The 18,231-nt window shown below is 38.3% G+C and overlaps 1 non-coding gene across 1 annotated transcript; it reads right to left on the reverse strand.

The window, feature by feature from the left end:
• Positions 1–2,269: 2,269 nt before the first annotated feature.
• Positions 2,270–2,377, reverse strand: LOC112774208 (small nucleolar RNA R71). Its single transcript, XR_003188707.1, has one exon. It is a non-coding gene; the product is annotated as a small nucleolar RNA R71 (small nucleolar RNA).
• Positions 2,378–18,231: the final 15,854 nt, after the last annotated feature.

Consider the following 18,231-nt stretch of genomic DNA (forward strand, 5'->3'; position numbering starts at 1 on the left):
GACGACCCAGTGCACTTGCTGGTTAGTTGTGCGAAGTTGTGACAAAGAATTAAGATTATGAACGTGCGTATAAAGTTTTTGACGCCGTTACCAAGGAATGAACGATCACGATTTTGCATACCAAGTTTTTGGCGCCGTTGCCGGGGATTGTTCGAGTTTGGACAACTGACGGTTCATCTTGTTGCTCAGATTAGATAATTTTCTTCTTGTTTCAACTTTTATTTTGTTTTCAAAATTTTTTTCTTTGTTTTCGTTTTTCTAAAAATAAATTTTCGAAAATCCAAAAAAAATTATAAAATCATAAAATAAAAAATAATTTGTGTTTCTTGTTTGAGTCTTGTGTCAATTTTTAAGTTTGGTGTCAATTGCATGTCTTTAGTCTTCTTGCATTCTTTGAAAATGTGTTTATGTGTTCTTCATAATCTTCAAGTTGTTCTTGATGATCTCCTTTGTTTGATCTTTGTATTTTTATGTTTGGTGTCTTTTCCTGTTTTTCATATGCATTTTCAATTTGTTAGTATCTAAAGTTTGAAAATTTCTAAGTTTGGTGTCTTGCATATTTTTCTTTTCTTAAAAATTTTCAAAAATAAGTTCTTGGTGTTCATCTTGACATTCAAAGTGTTCTTGGTGTTCATCTTGACATTCAAAGTGTTCTTGCATGCATTGTGTGTTTTGATTCATAATTTTCATGTTTGGAGTCTTTTTGTTGTTTTTCTCTTTCTTCATTAAAAATTCAAAAATAAAAAAAATATCTTTCCCTTATTTCACTTATAATTTTCGAAAATTTGATTTGATTTAGTCAAAAGTTTTAAAAATTTAGTTGTTTCTTATGAGTCAAATCAAATTTTCAATTTAAAAAATTATATCTTTTTCAAATCTTTTTCAAAAATCAAATCTTTTTTTTTATTTTTTCTTTCATATTTTCGAAAATTTCAAATTGATTTTCAAAATCTTTTTCTTATTTTATTTTATAATTTCAAAATCTTTACTAACAATTAATGTGATTGATTCAAAAAAGTTTTTTTAAAGATTGTTACTTGCCTATTAAGTAAGGTTCAATCTTTAAATTTTAAAATCATATCTTTTTGTTTCTTGTTAGTCAAGTAATCAACTTTAATTTTTAAAATCAAATCTTTTTAATTTCCTTTTCAAATCTTTTTCAAATTAAATTTTCAATCATATCTTTCAATCATATCTTTTTCAAAACTTAATTTCAAGATCTCTTCTAACTTCTTATCTTTTCAAATTTGATTTTCAAATCTTTTTCAATTAACCAGTTAACTTTTTGTTTGATTTTAAAAGTTTACTATTTCAATCATATCTTTTTCAAAACCACCTAACTACTTTTCTCTCTCTAATTTTCGAAAATCACTCCCCTCTTTTTCAAAATTCCTTTTTAATTAACTATTTGTTTTAAAATTTAATTTAATTTAATTTCATTTGTCTTTTTTAAAAATTTTCGAATTTTAACTTTATATTTAAATTAAAAACAAAAATATTTTTATTTTATTTTATTTAATTTTCGAATTCTTCCCTCTCTAATCTCCTTCTAATTATTTATTTATTTACTAACACTTCTCTTCTACTCAAAAATTTGAACCAACTCTTCTCCTCTGTGTTCGAATTCTTATCTTTTCTTTCTTATTCTCGTTCTCTTCTACTCACATAAAGGGGTCTCTGTACTGTGACAAAGAGGATCCCTATTATTTTCTGTTCTCTTCTTTTTCATATGAGCAGGAGCAAGGACAAGAACATTCTTGTTGAAGCTGATCCGGAACCTGAAAGGACCCTGAAGAGGAAGCTAAGAGAAGCTAAAACACAACACTCTGAAGAGGACTTTACAAAAATTTTCAAAAAAGAAGGAGACATGGTCGAAAATAATAATAATGGTGGAGATGCAAGGAAGATGCTTGGTGACTTTACTGCACCAAATTCCAATTTACATAGAAGAAGCATCTCAATCCCTGCCATTGGAGCAAACAATTTTGAGCTAAAGCCTCAATTAGTTTCTCTGATGCAACAGAATTACAAGTTTCATGGACTTGCATCAGAAGATCCTTTTCAGTTCTTAACTAAATTCTTGCAAATTTGTGATACTGTTAAGACCAATGGGGTTGATCCCGAGGTCTACAGGCTTAGGCTTTTCCTGTTTGCTGTAAGAGATAGATCTAGAATATGGTTGGACTCTCAACCTAAAGATAGCCTGAACTCTTGGGATAAGCTGGTCACGGCTTTCTTGGCCAAGTTCTTTCCTCCTCAAAAGCTTAGCAAGCTTAGAGTGGATGTTCAAACCTTCAAACAGAAAGAAGGTGAATCCCTCTATAAAGCTTGGGAGAGATACAAGCAACTGACCAAAAAGTGTCCTTCTGACATGCTTTCAGAATGGACCATCCTGGATATATTCTATGATGGTCTGTCTGAATTATCAAAGATGTCATTGGACCATTTTGCAGGTGGATCCATTCACCTAAAGAAAATGCCTGCAGAATCTCAGGAACTCATTGACATGGTTGCAAATAACCAGTTCATGTACACTTCTGAAAGGAATCCTGTGAGTAATGGGACGCCTCAGAGGAAGGTAGTTCTTGAAATTGATAATCTGAATGCCATATTGGCTCAAAATAAAATATTGACTCAGCAAGTCAATATGATTTCTTAGAGTCTGAATGGATTGCAAGCTGCATCCAACAGTACTAAAGAAGCATCTTTTGAAGAAGAAGCTTATGATCCTGAGAACCCTGCAATAGCAGAGGTAAATTACATGGGTAAAGCCTATGGAAACACCTATAATCTCTCATAGAGAAATCATCCAAATCTCTCATGGAAGGATCAACAAGAGCCTCAACAAGGTTTTAATAATGGTGGAAGAAACAGGTTTAGCAATAGCAAGCCTTTTCCATCATCCTCTCAGCAACAGGCAGAGAATTTTGAGCAGAATCCATCTAGCTTAGCAAATATAGTCTCTGATCTATCTAAGGCCACTCTAAGTTTCATGAATGAAACAAGGTCCTCCATTAGATATTTGGAGGCACAAGTGGGCCAGCTGAGTAAAAGAGTCACCGAAACTCCTCCTAGTACTCTCCAAAGCAATACAGAAGAGAATCCAAAAAGAGAGTGCAAGGCCATAACCTTACTTGGTGTGGCCGAACCCAGAGAGGAGGAGAAGGACGTGACTCCTAGTGAGGAAGACCTCCTGGGACGTTCACTGACCAATAAGGAGTTTTCCTTTGAGGAACCAAAGGAATCTGAGGCTCAACTAGAGACCATAGAGATTCCATTCAACCTGCTTCTGCCCTTCATGAGCTCTGATGAGTATTCTTCCTCTGAAGAGGATGAAGACATTACTGAAGAGCAAGTTGCTAAGTACCTTGGTGTAATCATAAAGCTGAATGCCAAATTATTTGGTAATGAGACTTGGGAAGATGAACCTCCCTTGCTCACCAATGAACTAAATGCATTGGATAGGCAGAAATTACCTCAAAAGAAACAGGATCCTGGTAAATTCTTAATACCCTGTACCATAGGCACCATAACCTTTGAGAAGGCTATGTGTGACCTGGGGTCAGGCATTAACCTTATGCCAATCTCTATAATGGAGAAACTTGGGATCTTTGAGGTGCAAGCTGCCAGAATCTCATTAGAGATGGCAGACAATTCAAGAAAACAGGCTTATAGACTAGTAGAGGACGTGCTAGTAAAGGTTGAAGGCCTTTACATCCCTGCTGATTTCATAATCCTAGACACTGGGAAGGATGAGGATGAATCCATCATCCTTGGAAGACCCTTCCTAGCCACACCAAGAGCTGTGATTGATGTGGACAGAGGAGAGTTGGTCCTTCAACTGAATGAGGACTACCTTGTATTTAAAACTCAAGGTTCTCCTTCTGTAACCATGGAGAGGAAGCATGAAAAGCTTCTCTCACTGCAGAGTCAACCAAAGCCCCTACAGTCAAACTCTAAGCTTGGTGTTGGGAGGCCACAACCAAACTCTAAGTTTGGTGTTGAACCCCCACATTCAAACTCTAAGTTTGGTGTTGGGAGGTCCCAACAATGCTCTGAATATCTGTGAGGCTCCATGAGAGCTCACTGTCAAACTATTGACGTTAAAGAAGCGCTTGTTGGGAGGCAACCCAATGTTATTTAACTATATTTAATTATTTTCCATTTCTATTTTATGTTTCTTTAGGTTGATGATCATGTGAAGTCACAAAAACTACTGAATAATCAAAAACAGAATGAAAAAATAGCATTAAAAATAGCTCACCCTGGAGGAAGAACTTAAACGCCAGTAAGAAGCATCAAACTGGCGTTTAACGCCAGAAAGAAGCATCAAGCTGGCGTTAAACGCCAGAAACAAGCACCAGACTGGCGTTTAACGCCAGAACAGAGCATGGAAGTGGCGTTAAACGCCAGAAATAAGCAGCAAGTTGGCGTTTAACGCCAGACATGCACTCTAAGGGAATTTTGCATGCCTAATTGGAGCAGGGATGCTAAGTCCTTGACCCCACTGGATCTGTAGACCCCACAGGATCCCCACCTACCCCACCTCTTCTTCTCTCCTCTTTACACATTTTCATAACACTCTTCCCCAAAATAACCTCCACCAGTCACCTCCATTACTCCTCCAAAACCATCATACAACCCACCTACACCCACCCACTCAAATTCAAACCATCAGTCTTTCCTTTTCACATATCATAACCACCTAAACCCCTTGGCCAAACCATTCACACACCTCCATCTTCTCCATCTCTTCTTTTTCTCATCCTTTCTTTCTTTTTTTGCTCGAGGACGAGCAAACTTTTTAATTTTGGTGTGGTAAAAGCATTGCTTTTTATTTTTCCATAACCATTAATGGCACCTAAGGCTGGAGAAACCTCTAGAAAGAGGAAAGGAAAGGCAGTTACTTCCAACTCTGAGTCATGAGAGATGGAGAGATTCATCTCAAAAGCCCATCACTAATAAAAGGATGGAGCAAACAAGAGATCATGGACTTCAACAAGAGCATGAGGAAATTCCTCACCATGAAATGCCTGAGATGCCTCAAGGGATGCACTTTCCTCCACAAAACTATTTGGAGCAAATCAACACCTCCCTAGGAGAATTAAGTTCCAACATGGGACAACTAAGGATGGAACACCAAGAGCACTCCATCATTCTCCATGAGATTAGAGAAGATCAAAGAGCTATGAGGGAGGAGCAGCAAAGACAAGGAAGAGACATAGAGGAGCTCAAGAGCACCATTGGTTCTTCAAGAAGAGGAAGACGTCACCCTCACTAAGGTGGACCCGTTCCTTAATCTCCTTGTTCTTATTTTCCTATTTTTCATTTACTATGCTTCATGTTTAATTATGTTTGTGTATTTACTATATGATCATTAGTGTTTAAGTGTCCATGTCTTAAAGCTATGAATGTCCTATGAATCCATCACCTCTCTTAAATGAAAAAAGCTTTTAATCACAAAAGAACAAGAAGTACATGATTTCGAATTTATCCTTGAAATTAGTTTAATTATTTTGATGTGGTCACAATACTTTTTGTTTTCTGAATGAATGCTTGAACAGTGCATATATCTTTTGAATTTGTTGTTTATGAATGTTAAAATTGTTGGCTCTTGAAGAATGATAAAAAAGGAGAAATGTTATTTGATAATCTGAAAAATCATAAAATTGATTCTTGAAGCAAGAAAAAGCAGTGAATACAAAAGCTTGCGAAAAAAAAAGAAAAGAAAATTGGCGAAAAAAAATGAAAGAAAGAAAAAGAAAAAAGCAAGCAGAAAAAGCCAAGAGCTCTTTAAACCAAAAGGCAAGAGCAAAAAGCCAGTAACCCTTTAAACCAAAAGGCAAGGGTAATAAAAAGGATCCAAGGCTTTGAGCATCAGTGGATAGGAGGGCCTAAAGGAATAAAATCCTGGCCTAAGCGGCTAAACCAAGCTGTCCCTAACCATGTGCTTGTGGCGTGAAGGTGTCAAGTAAAAACTTGAGATTGAGCGATTAAAGTCGAGGTCCAAAGCAAAAAAAGGGTGTGCTTAAGAACCCTGGACACCTCTAATTGGGGACTCTAGCAAAGCTGAGTCACAATCTGAAAAGGTTCATCTAGTTATGTGTCTGTGGCATTTATGTATCCGGTGGTAATACTGGAAAACAAAGTGCTTAGGGCCACAGCCAAGACTCATAAAGTAGCTGTGTTCAAGAATCAACATACTGAACTAGAAGAATCAATAACACTATCTAAATTCTAAGTTCCTATAGATGCCAATCATTCTGAACTTCAATGGATTAAGTGAGATGCCAAAACTATTCAGAGGCAAAAAGCTACTAGTCCCGCTCATCTAATTGGAGCTAAGTTTCATTGATACTTTGGGATTTATAATATATTCTCTTCTTTTTATCCTATTTGATTTCCAGTTGCTTGGGGACAAGCAACAATTTAAGTTTGGTGTTGTGATGAGCGGATAATTTATACGCTTTTTGGCATTGTTTTTGCATAGTTTTTAGTATGATTTGATTAGTTTTTAATATATTTTTATTAGTTTTTAAATAAAAATCACATTTCTGTATTTTACTATGAGTTTGTGTATTTTTCTGTGATTTCAGGTAATTTCTGGCTGAAATTGAGGGACTTGAGCAAAAAGCAGATTCAGAGGCTGAAGAAAGACTGCAGATGCTGTTGGATTCTGACCTCCCTGCACTCAAAGTGGATTTCCTGGAGCTACAAAAGTCCAAATGGCACGTTCTCAATTGCTTTGGAAAGTAGACGTCCAGGGCTTTCCAGTAATATATAATAGTCCATACTTTGCCCGAGTTTAGACGACGCAAACTGGTGTTCAACGCCAGCTTTCCGCCCTATTCTGGAGTTAAAACGCCAGAAACAGGTTGCAAAGCAGAGTTAAACGCCAGAAACAGGTTACAAACTGGTGTGCAACTCCAAGGAAGACCTCTACACGTGAAAGCTTCAATGCTCAGCCCAAGCACACACCAAGTGGGTCCGGAAGTGGATTTCTGCATCATTTACTCATTTCTGTAAACCCTAGTTACTACTTTAGTATAAAAACTACTTTTACTGATTTATTTCATATCGCTGGAACACATTATGTAACTTTGACGTTCTAAGACCTCCATGGGAGGATGGCCACTCGGCCATGTCTACCCTATTTTCACTTATGTGTTTTCAACGGTAGAGTTTCTACACACCATAGATTAAGGTGTGGAGCTCTGCTGTTCCTCATGAATTAATGTAAAGTACTATTGTTTTTCTATTCAATTCGAGCCTATTTCTTTTCTAAGATATTCATTCGCACACAAGAACATGATGAATGTGATGATTATGTGACGCTCATCATCATTCTCACTTACGAACGCGTGCCTGACAAACACTTCCGTTCTACATGCAAACAAGCTTGAATGCATATCTCTTAGCTTCCTGATCTACAATCAGAGTCTTCGTGGTATAGGCTAGAATTATTGGCGGCCATTCTTAAGATCCGAAAAGTCTAAACCTTGTCTGTGGTATTCCGAGTAGGATCTGGGAAGGGATGGCTGTGACGAGCTTCAAACTCGCGAGTGCTGGGCGTAGTGACAGACGCAAAAGGATTACTGAATCCTATTCCAGTATGATCGAGAACTGACAGATGATTAGCCGTGCGGTGACAGCGCATCTTGGACCATTTTCACTGAGAGGACGAGAAGTAGCTATTGACAATGGTGATGCCCTACATAAAGCTTGCCATGGAAAGGAGTAGGAATGATTGGATGAAGACAGCAGGAAGCAGAGGTTCAGGAGGAACAAAAGCATCTCTATACGCTTATCTGAAATTCTCACCAATGAATTACATACGTATTTCTATCCTATTTTATATTTTAATTATATTTTAATTATCAATTCACCATAACCATTTGAAATCCGCCTGAATGAGATTTACAGGGTGACCATAGATTGCTTCAAGCTGACAATCTCCGTGGGATCGACCCTTACTCACATAAAGTTTATTACTTGGATGACCCAGTGCACTTGCTGGTTAGTTGTGCGAAGTTGTGACAAAGAATTAAGATTATGAACGTGCGTATAAAGTTTTTGACGCCGTTATCAAGGAATGAACGATCACGATTTTGCATACCAAGAAGCAAAAGGATTTATTTATTTATATATTAATTATTGAATTATAAGGTGACTCACATTCACATTAATGGACTCACTCTTGTTGAAATTAATATTGTGATGAATGAAATTTTTGTTGTTGTTATTCATTTCTTTGGATAACATAGGCTAATGATTTAACTGGTTCATGAATTTTTCTTGTTATTCTGTTATTCAGTTCTAGGTTTCTCAATCTCTGTTTGGGTTCCTTGGATTGCCTATCTACTTGAATTTAATAGTTTGAAGTTTTATAGTTATTTGATTATGATATTTATATCTCTCTTTTTGCGTTCTTTTTCAGCTTTTTATGATTGTTGTTACTGATGGGAGCAGAGTTTTGGGACTTGGTGATCTTTAGAGTTCATGGAATTGGCATCTTCATTAGGATGCTTGATCTGTATATTGCTTTTTTTTCTTTTTTTTTACTACTTGGTCTTTGTATATATTATTGGCTGCATTAAGTTCTGTTATTCAGTTCTGGGTTTCCTGATCTTTGTTTTGTTACCTTCGATTGCCTGTCCATTTGAGTTTAATAGTTTGGAGTTTTATAGTTAATTGATTATGATATTTAGAGCTCTTCTTTTACGTTCTTTTCTAGGTTTTTATGATTTTTGTTACTGATGGCAAGAAAGTTTCACGCCAAGACATTGAGCTTGTAAGCAAATCCTACTAGCTTGCCAGGAAGCTAATTTATATATATATATATATATATATATATATATATATATATATATATATATATATATATATATATATATAATCTTAAAAATAAAATTTGTTTACAGATGTAGAATTTGATAGAAAGGTGCCTACAATTATATATGAACAAAGATGAAGTTGTGAAAACATTTTTTACCAGAGCAAGGATAGATCCTGGATTTACAACTATAGGTATCCATCTTGAAATTCTCTATCATGCAAGTTATGGTTTTCATCCTTTTAGTAATATAAATAATTGATTGTATGAGTTATTCAATTTTTATTTGAACAGAATGGTTATTTGTTACCTAAATTATTGATGTAATTTGTTTGATTTCTCCACCCTGTATTTAGTATGGCAGAAGCTGGAAGAAGAGAATGATGATTTGTTCAATTATTTCTACCCCTGTAAACACATTTTCACTCTCATTTTCTGGTATTTTTTTTAAGTCTACCTTTTGCTGTGATTGATGTCATAACCTGTATTGTTCAATTTTCTTTGAAGTGGTATCTTCCTTACTAGCAATAGTTGTGAAGAATATTTTCCTTATTTGGTTTTGATCAACACAATGTAGCAAATACTATCTAAATTATTCCTAATATTCTGTTAGCTCTACCGTGTACTTTCAGAAGAAGGTGGTTTAAGAAAATGGTTAGTTCTGCTTTTCTAATACTTCCTACAAATTCCTATTATTAGGGTAAAAAAATATGAATTTTCTTAAACCTACTTAAATACTAATGAATTTTATATTTTTGAAATTCTAGCACGTTTAAAGACACCCGAACAAGAGGTGCTCTTGTATTTATTCTTGGGTTCTGGATGCTGGATCTTGCCAACAATACTTTGCAAGTAAGGTCAAAGAATTAGAATGTGCTTCTTTCTATTATCTTTATACTGATGAAAGAAAGTAAGTTTTCTAAAAAAAATCTTAGTCATGGCATGTAATTCTAGCAATTAAAGCCATCTAGCAGATTTCCTTATGAAATCAATTTGTTTGAAACAAGTCACAATAATTTGTTCTATTTTTTTATGCTGAAGAGTTATAATAGGAGAAGGGATCCTTAGGATGGTGTAGAACAACTCATGTGAAGGGTCTCTCAGAAGAATGAGGATTCTATCTTTTACAGAAGCATGCTTTTTTTTTACCATATTTGTATTTTGTATAGGTTTTACTTGAAGTTAATGCTTATTTTCTGCTCATTGGTATTATTTATTTCTTACATGAGCAGATGGTTCCCTTTCCTGACAAATAGAGCTTGTTGCAAAGCCTGTGCAATCTTAAGGCCGCATTTCTTGTTGCTGTGGTCGGTTACTATCTGATATCATTTTATATATTGTCAGATCATATAAAATATGTAAAATTTGATTGATCTAAGTTGTTTATTTCATACCAATTTGATTTATGTAATTTGTTTAAATTTCTGTTAATTCTATACTAATTACAAATTTTTTTAAAGTTAAATAATTTTTAGTTTAATTGATGTGATTTTTTCAATCAATAATAGTAGTTTATAGCTTTCAAATAGGTTTAGTTTCAATTTTAAATTATTTGCAACCATTCAGTTTGAAGCATTTTTTTTGAAAATTCAGTTTTTGTGGGAGTTTTAAACCGCCACAAAAATTTCAAAAAACCGCCAAAATATTCAACTCAAAACCCCCACAAAGTAGACAAAGAACTGGCACTAAATTATGTCCTGTGGGTTCTGCAAAACCGCCACAGATAAACTCGTGGCAAATCAGAAAAAAATCGCCACAAATCGACTTGAATATTGTAGTGCCACCATGGTTGACCAAGCTGGTAGCACAAATTGCGAATCACACTTTTCACAACTCGTACCACTAACCAGCAAGTGCACTGGGTCGTCCAAGTAATACCTTACGTGAGTAAGGGTCGAATCCCACGGAGATTGTTGGTTTGAAGCAATCTATGGTTATCTTGTAAATCTTAGTCAGGAAGTCAATTATGTTTATCAGTTGAATTATGAATAACCAGTAGAGCATAAATTAAAAGTTACTTGTTGTGTAGTAATGGAGAATATGTTGGAGTTTTGGAGATGCTTTGTCTTTTGAATCTCTGCTTTCCTCTGTCTTCTGATTCACGCACGCACGTCCTCCTATGGCAAGCTGTGTGTTGGTGGATCACCGTTGTCAATGGCTACCTTCCATCCTTCCAGTGAAAACTACGCTCACGCGCTCTGTCACAGCACGGCTAATCACCGGTTGGTTCTCGATCCGGTTGGAATAGGATTTACTATCCTTTTGCATCTGTCACTAACGCCCAGCCTTCAGGAGTTTGAAGCTCGTCACAGTCATTCAATCCTTGAATCCTACTCGGAATGCCACAGACAAGGCTTAGACTTTCCGGATTCTCATGAATGCCGCCATCAGTTCTAGCTTATACCACGGAGATTCTGATTAAAGAATCTAAGAGACACTCATTCAATCGGATATAGAACGGAGGTGGTTGTCAGGCACACGTTCGTGGGTTGAGGAAGGTGATGAATGTCACAGATCATCACCTTCATCACAGTTAAGCGCGAATGAACATCTTAGATAGGAACAAGCGTGTTTGAATGGAAAACAGAAATACTTGCATTAATTCATTGAGACACAGCAGAGCTCCTCACCCCCAACAATGGGGTTTAGAGACTCATGCCGTCAGAGAATACAAAGTTTAGATCTGAAATGTCATGAGATGCAAAATAAGTCTCTAAAAGTTGTTTAAATACTAAACCAGTAGCCTAGGGTTACAAAATATGAGTGGACTATGATGGATGATGCAGAGATCCACTTCTGGGGCCCACTTGGTGTGTGCTGGGGCTGAGACTTTAAGCAATTCACGTGCAGAGGCCATTTGTGGAGTTGAACGCCAGTTTTTGTGCCAGTTTGGGCGTTCAACTCCAGTTTTTGATCCTTTTCTGGCGCTGGACGCCAGATTTGGGCAGAAGGCTGGCGTTGAACGCCAGTTTACGTCGTCAATTCTTGTGCAAAGTATGAACTATTATATATTGTTGGAAAGCTCTGGATGTCTACTTTCCAACGCAATTGGAAGCACGCCATTTCGAGTTCTGTAGCTCCAGAAGATCCACTTTGAGTGCAGGGAGGTCAGAATCCAACAGCATCAGCAGTCCTTTTTCAGCCTGAATCAGATTTTTGCTCAGCTCCTTCAATTTCAGCCAGAAAAATACCTGAAATTACAGAAAAACACACAACTCATAGTAAAGTCCAGAAATATGAATTTTTCCTAAAAACTACTAGAAATAGACTAAAAACTAACTAAAACATACTCAAAACTATATGAAATTATCCCCAAAAAGCGTATAAAATATCCGCTCATCACAACACCAAACTTAAACTGTTGCTTGTCCTCAAGCAAATAGACAAATAAAATAGAAGACTAATAGGTTGAGAAGCAATAATATCTCAGAGTTTTTGAATGAAGCTCAGATTCTAATTAGATGAGCGGGACTAGTAGCTTTTTGCTTCTGAACAGTTTTGGCATCTCACTTTATCCATTGAAGCTCAGAGTGATTGGCATCTATAGGAACTCAGAATTCAGATAGTGTTATTGATTCTCTTAGTTCAGTGTGATGATTCTTGAACACAGCTTCTTTATGAGTCTTGGCCGTGGCCCTAAGCACTTTGTTTTCCAGTATTACTACCGGATACATAAATGCCACAGACACATAACTGGGTGAACCTTTTCAGATTGTGACTCAGCTTTGCTAAAGTCCCCAATTAGAGGTGTCCAGAGTTCTTAAGCACACTCTTCTTTTTGCTTTGGACTTTGACTTTAACCGCTCAGTCTCAAGTTTTCACTTGACACCTTCACGCCACAAGCACATGGTTAGGGACAGCTTGATTTGGCCGCTTAGGCCAGGATTTTATTCCTTTTTGGCCCTCCTATCCACTGATGCTCAAAGCCTTGGGATCCTTTTTATTACCCTTGCCTTTTGATTTTAAGGGCTTTGGCTTTTTCTGCTTGCTTTCTCTTTTTTTTTTTCCTGCAAGCTTTGTTCTTTGCTGCTTTTTCTTGCTTCAAGAATCATTTTTATGATTTTTCAGATTATCAATAACATGTTTCATGTTCATTATTCTTTCAGGAGCCAACATATTTAACAGTCTTAAACAACAAATTCAAAAGATATATGCACTGTTCAAGCATTCATTCAGAAGACAGAAAGCATTGCCACCACATTTAACTAATTAGAATTTCTCTTATTAAAACTCGAAATTTTATTGCTTCTTATTTAAAAGATCTACTATTTTATTCATGTTTGCTGATGATGAGAAAAATAAACTATAGCTTAATTGGAGATAAAATCAAAATAGACTAATTACTACTATACGACTCCTAAGGTAAAATTAAAATAAGAACAGTTATCACAGAGTTAAGGCTAAGATTAGAACTTAACAACCTTGAGGTTTGGGAAGTGGATGTTCCTCTAGTCTGTGAGGTGCTTGGTCCTTCAAGAGAGAATTTCTGGCGCTTCAGTTCCTTTAAATCACACCGTTGCTCCTCTTGGAGTGGGTTGTTTTCCTTTAGGGGCCATGATCTTAGTGATCACGGCTAAGCATACCAAACTTAGAGCTTTGCTTGTCTTCAAGCAAAAGAAAAAGAAGGAGATGGGTAGAAGGAGAGCTCCTCCCCACCATCCTGGCGTTTGAACGCCCAAACACTGCCTGTTTTGGGCGTTCAATGCCCAAATGCTGCTATCCTGGGCGTTCAACGCCCAGTTGTTGCCCTTTTCTGGCGTTGAACGCCAGATAGCTATCCTTACTGGCGTTCAGCGCCCACTGGATGCCCATTTTGGGCGCTGAACGCCCAAAATGGCCTTCACTGGCGTTTTCTTGCCAGTAAGCTCCCTAGCTCTGTTTTGTGTGTAGATTCCTTCTGTAACCCTGTAAACTTATGCAAATGATTCTTTACCTTAGTGTCAGTGAACTTTATATAAACAAATAAAAATAGGGCAAAATGCTTAGAGGATTGTTGCCCCATGGCTGGGTTGCCTCCCAGCAAGCGCTTCTTTATTGTCTTTAGCTGGACCTTGCTGAGCTTTTAATCTAGCGTCAGCCTTGAGCATTCTTGCTCAGTGTTGCCTTCAAGATAATGCTTGATTCTCTGTCCATTGACAATGAACTTCTTATCAGAATCAATATCTTGAAGCTCCACATAGCCATATGGTGACACACTTGTAATCACGTATGGTCCCCTCCACCGGGATTTCAGTTTCCCGGGGAATAGCCTGAGTCTAGAGTTAAACAACAGGACCTTCTGTCCTGGTTCAAAGATTCTAGATGACAGCTTTCTGTCATGCCATTTTTTTTTATTTTTCTTTATAAAGCTTGGCATTTTCGAAAGCTGTGAATCTGAATTCCTCTAGCTCATTTAGCTGGAGCAATCGTTTTTCTCCTGCTAATTTGGCATCTAAGTTTAGGAATCTGGTTGCCCAGTAGGCCTTATGTTCCAGTTCCACGGGCAAGTGGCATGCCTTACCATACACGAGTTGGTATGGAGAGGTCCCTATAGGGGTCTTGAATGCTGTTCTGTAAGCCCACAGAGCATCATCCAAGCTTCTTGCCCAATCCTTTCTACGGGTATTTACTGTCCGTTCCAGGATTCTCTTTAATTCTCTGTTAGAGACTTCAGCTTGCCCGTTGGTTTGTGGATGATATGGAGTGGCCACTTTGTGGCGAATTCCATACCGAACCATGGCAGAGTAAAGCTGTTTATTGCAGAAGTGAGTGCCCCCATCACTGATTAACACTCTAGGGACACCAAACCTGCTAAAGATATGTTTCTGGAGGAACTTCAGCACTGTTTTAGTATCATTGGTGGGTGTGGCAATAGCCTCAACCCATTTTGATACATAGTCAACTGCCACCAGAATATAAGTGTTTGAGTATGATGGTGGGAAAGGTCCCATGAAGTCAATTCCCCATACATCAAACAACTCTATTTCCCAGATTCCTTGTTGAGGCATGGCGTAACCATGAGACAGATTACCAGCTCTTTGGCAACTGTCACAATTACGTACAAACTCTCGGGAATCTTTATAGAGTGTGGGCCAATAGAAGCCACATTGGAGGACCTTGGTGGCTGTTCGCTCACCTCCGAAATGGCCTCCATATTGAGATCCATGGCAATTCCATAGGATTCTCTGTGCTTCCTCTCTGGGGACACACCTACGGATAATTCCGTCTGCACATCTCTTAAAGAGATAGGGCTCATCCCACAAGTAGTACTTTGCATCAGTAATTAGTTTCTTTTTTTGTATTCTATTGTACTCCTTGGGTATGAACCTTGCAGCTTTATAGTTTGCAATATCGGCAAACCATGGTGCTTCCTGAATGGCAAATAGATGCTCATCAGGGAACGTCTCAGAGATCTCAAGGAAGGGGAGGGACGTCACTTCCACTGGCTCTATCCGGGACAGATGATCAGCTACTTGGTTTTCTGTCCCTTTTCTGTCTCTTATTTCTATATCAAACTCTTGCAGAAGCAATACCCATCTGATGAGCCTGGGTTTTGAATCCTGCTTTGTGAGTAGATACTTAAGAGCAGCATGGTCAGTGTACACAATCACCTTTGATCCTACTAAGTAGGATCTGAACTTGTCAATGGCGTAAACCACTGCAAGTAATTCCTTTTCTGTGGTTGTGTAATTTTTCTGGGCATCATTTAAAACGCGACTGGCATAATAAATGACATGCAGAAGCTTATCATGCCTCTGTCCCAATACTGCACCAATGGCATGATCACTGGCATCACACATTAGCTCAAATGGTAATGTCCAGTCTGGTGCAGAAATGACTGGTGCTGTGACCAGCTTAGCTTTCAGCGTTTCAAACGCCTGCAGCCATTTTGTGTCAAACACAAATGGCGTGTCAGCATCTAGCAGATTGCTTAGAGGTTTTGCGATTTTTGAAAAATCCTTTATAAACCTCCTATAGAATCCTGCATGCCCCAGAAAGCTTCTGATTGCCTTAACATTGGCAGGTGGTGGTAATTTTTCAATTACCTCTATTTTTGCTTGATCCACCTCTATTCCCTTGTTTGAGATTTTATGCCCAAGAACAATTCCTTCAGTCACCATGAAGTGACACTTTTTCCAGTTTAAAACTAGGTTGGTTTCTTGGCATCTTTTCAGAACAAGTTTTAGGTGATCAAGACAGGAGCTGAATGAGTCTCCATATACTGAGAAGTCATCCATGAAGACTTCCAGAAATTTTTCCACCATATCAGAGAAAATAGAGAGCATGCATCTCTGGAAGGTTGCAGGTGCATTGCATAGCCCAAAGGGCATCCTTCTATAAGCAAACACTCCGGATGGACATGTGAATGCTGTTTTCTCTTGATCCTGGGGATCTACTGTAATCTGGTTATAGCCTGAGTAGCCATCCAAAAAGCAGTAATAATCATGACCTGCTAGTCTCTCTAGCATCTGGTCTATGAATGGTAAAGGAAAATGATCCTTTCTGGTGGCTGTATTGAGCCTTCTGTAGTCAATACACATGCGCCACCCTGTAACTGTTCTTGTAGGAACCAGTTCATTTTTTTCATTATGAATCACTGTCATGCCTCCCTTTTTTGGGACAACTTGAACAGGGCTCACCCAGGGGCTGTCAGAAATGGGATAAATAATCCCAGCCTCTAGTAATTTGGTGACCTCTTTCTGCACCACTTCCTTCATGGATGGATTTAACCGCCTCTGTGGTTGAACCACTGGTTTGGCATTATCCTCCAATAGGATTTTGTGCATGCATCTAGCTGGGCTTATGCCCTTAAGGTCACCTATGGACCACCCAAGAGCTGTCTTGTGTGTCCTTAGCACTTGAATAAGTGCTTCCTCTTCCTGTGAATTTAAAGCAGAGCTTATGATCACGGGAAAAGTGTCACCTTCTCCTAGAAATGCATATTTCAAGGATGGTGGCAGTGGCTTGAGCTCTGGTTTAGGAGGTTTTTCCTCTTTCAGAAGAAAGTTCAGAGGCTCTTTCATGTCCCCTGAATCCTCCAAATCAGGCTGAACATCTTTAAAGATGTCTTCCAACTCTGATTCGAGACTCTCAGCCATGTTGATCTCTTCTACCAAAGAGTCAATAAGGTCAATTTTCATGCAGTCTGTTGATGTGTCTGGATGCTGCATGGCTTTGACAGCGTTCAACTTGAACTCGTCATCGTTGACTCTCAGGGTTATTTTCCCCTATTGGACGTCAATGAGGGATCGTCCAGTTGCTAGGAAGGGTCTTCCTAGAATGAGAGTGGCACTCTTGTGCTCCTCCATTTCCAGCACAACAAAGTCAGTGGGAAAGGCGAATGGCCCAACTCTGACAATCATGTCCTCAATCACGCCTGATGGGTATTTAGTGGAACCATCAGCAAGTTGGAGACATATCCGGGTTGGTTTAACTTCATTAGTTAAGCCAAGCTTCCTGATAGTGGATGCAGGTATCAGGTTAATGCTTGCCCCAAGATCGCATAAAGCTGTCTTGGTGCAATCACCTTCTAATATGCATGGTATCAGAAAACTCCCGGGGTCTTTAAGCTTTTCAGGAAAGCTTTTAAGAATGACTGCACTGCATTCTTCAGTGAGGAGAACTCTTTCTGTTTCTCTCCACTCCTTTTTATGACTCAAGATCTCTTTCATGAACTTGGCATAAGAAGGTATTTGCTCAAGTGCCTCTGCAAATGGAATCTTTATCTCAAGAGTCCTTAGATAATCTGCAAAGCGAGCAAATTGCTTATCCTGCTCCTCTTTCCGGAGTTTTTGAGGATAAGGTATCTTGGCTTTATATTCCTCAACCTTAGTGGTTAAAGAAGCCTTTTTAGAGGGGTTGTTATCAGCACTTGTGTGTGTCTGATCCCTCACTGGCAATTGCGTACCAGAGTCAGAAGCTGGAGTGACGTTAGACGCCAACTCACTGTCTGTTCCTGGCGCCTGAACGCCAGAAATGTGCCCCTGTTGGGCGTTCAATGCTGGATTCTGCCCCATTTCTGGCGTTGAACGCCAATCCTGCCTTGTTTCTGGCGCTGAACGCCAGTTTTGGGCATGGTCTGGGCGTTCAGCGCCAGCCTTCCACCCATTTTCTGGCGTTTTAGTGCCAGAATTATTTTTCCCTGGGCTCTTACTGTCCTCAGGGGAATCTTTGGTGGGTTGCTCATTTCTTGAATTTTTGATGCCTTGAGGTGGGGTATTTAATGTTTTCCCACTTCTTAATTGAACTGCTTGGCATTCTTCTGCTATTTGCTTTGATAGTTGCTGCTTTGTTTGCTTAAACTGTTCTTCCATATGTATATTAGCTATCCTTGTCTCCTGTAACCTGTCTTTGAATTCAGCTAGCTGCTTTGTTAGAAAATCTAATTGCTGATTGAATTCAGCAGCTTGTTTTACAGT

This window comes from Arachis hypogaea, chromosome 18 (assembly GCF_003086295.3).
Source record: "Arachis hypogaea cultivar Tifrunner chromosome 18, arahy.Tifrunner.gnm2.J5K5, whole genome shotgun sequence".
NCBI lineage: Eukaryota > Viridiplantae > Streptophyta > Magnoliopsida > Fabales > Fabaceae > Arachis > Arachis hypogaea.